This window comes from Gymnoscopelus microlampas (assembly GCF_963454915.1).
Source record: "Gymnoscopelus microlampas genome assembly, chromosome: 15".
NCBI classification, from domain to species: Eukaryota; Metazoa; Chordata; class Actinopteri; order Myctophiformes; family Myctophidae; genus Gymnoscopelus; species Gymnoscopelus microlampas.
Window position 1 is genome coordinate 10,489,352 of NC_139952.1, and position 2,138 is coordinate 10,491,489.

Below are 2,138 nucleotides of genomic sequence, written 5' to 3' on the forward strand. Positions count from 1 at the left end.
TTGACAGTCGAATCAGTCTGATTGCCAATCTCACTCGAATCGTGCAAAAAATATGTTATGCAATAGAGGAACATTCCATTTGGGCTCTAGGGTCTGATTTAACATGTACTTGCTTGGTTTCTCCCAATAAATCATGATGTATAATCCTATTTTGGACAAACAATTAGTTAATTAATATAAAAAATTAGACCAATCTATCATTTTTTTAAACATTTTGAAAAAAAGAAATTATAATAATAATAAAAATTATAATCATAATTCGACTAAGAGATTGCCAGTCGACTCAGCCCTCCCTCGACTGATTAGTCGACTATTCGAATAATCAAGGTCAGGCCTAATCGACAGATGACAACAGAGTGGAAATGACAATAGTCACACAACGGCTTAATGCTATTGTCTAACATCATGTAATGTGCATGTGCTACTGCTTATTATGTTATGTGTATACTTTTTATCTCCTTGCCCCCCCCCCCCCGCATTCTTTCTTGCTTTGTTTCTTTCCTGAAAAAAAAAAGAAATAATGGAGCTTGTACGAAAACAAATTTCCACCTAATTCCACCTATTTACACCCAAAATGTGATTCTGAATCTGATCAACATAATCCATGTTTGTTAAACCAACTGCTGTGCTGTCCTGTCTCCCTCTCATCTTTCCTACTCTTCTGCCTCGATAACAAAAATAAACAAGGAATAAGTAGGCCGTTAAATTCACGAAAAAACGCAAAAAGCTGTAATATGTAGTAATATTATGGAGACGAAAGGTTTCTGCCCGACAGCAACGATATAATTGTTGATGTGTATTGTTGTCTTGAACCCCAGGAAGACTAGCTGCCATTCAGGCGGCAGCTAATGGGGATCCATTCTAAATAAACACCCTCCTCTTATTTTAGAAAGCAGAAACCCCAAGCAGCGTACACAAAACACAGCAGAGATGAACTGTGTGCACGCAAAAAATAAATAAACCCAAATTACAACTGACCTACAGCAGGAGAATGGCACTAAAAACAACAACGGTTTAAACACACAAAAACAGACAGTGGAAGGGAAATAAACCAAATGAAAATAGTTCCTATGGAGGAAAAACCATAAGGAACATATTTGACATAAATAGATGGTGTTGACCAACAGGTCTGCATGTGCTGCTGCCCTCTGGGTGGCCGTGACCAGCCAGTCTCCACCAGGTGCATTTCTGTGGCTTTCCATACCCTACTGTGTGTGTGTGTGTGTGTGTGTGTGTGTGTGTGTGTGTGTGTGTGTGTGTGTGTGTGTGTGTGTGTGTGTGTGTGTGTGTGTGTGTGTGTGTGTGTGTGTGTGTGTGTGTGTGCGTGTGCGTGTGCGTACAGTACATATGCACTTATATTAGTATACTAGTGAGGACCAAATATAGTATAGACTTTGAGAAATACACATTAAACAACAAACATGTTCTTGGCCCTCACAACATTAATGGTTGTTTTATGGTGAGTTAAGTTAATACTATTTGTGTCATGAGTACTTCCACACAAAATGTGAATATAGCATAACGAAGCGAAGCAAATTATTCTTCAAAATTTGTCATTTCTTTCCGCAAATAAAAGCAGTAGTAGTGAATGAGGCATTACCGAATGAATTGTTTGATGTGAAAAACATCAACGTATAACATTTTTCGATTGTTTATTTGCTACACTCAAGGTGTGCAAAGGCTGAAAGGTTGAGGTTTAGGATTAGGCATTTAAAGGCTATGTTTGCGCAAATTAGTCCAAATATTTGTTTTTATTTTTATTTAAAAAAAAGGTAAAACAAAGCTACAAGCTCACAACGTGTTGTGTTGCGACACATTGTGAGCTTGTAGCCAGCTATTTTTGCTAGTGTGCTAGTGCTTGTTGTACAACAACGTATATAGGGCTTAAGTGGTTAAAAATAGCCTTTTTAATAAGATTACATTCTACAATTTCTATGTCCTCACAACTGTAGCAATACCAACGTCAGTGTGTGTGTGTGTGTGTGTGTGTGTGTGTGTGTGTGTGTGTGTGTGTGTGTGTGTGTGTGTGTGTGTGTGTGTGTGTGTGTGTGTGTGTATGTGTGTGTGTGTTGACACACTGGTAGCTGTGCATTTCATGTGTGTTGGCATGGAGCAGTCCGTTGATGTGTGGTCTCTCT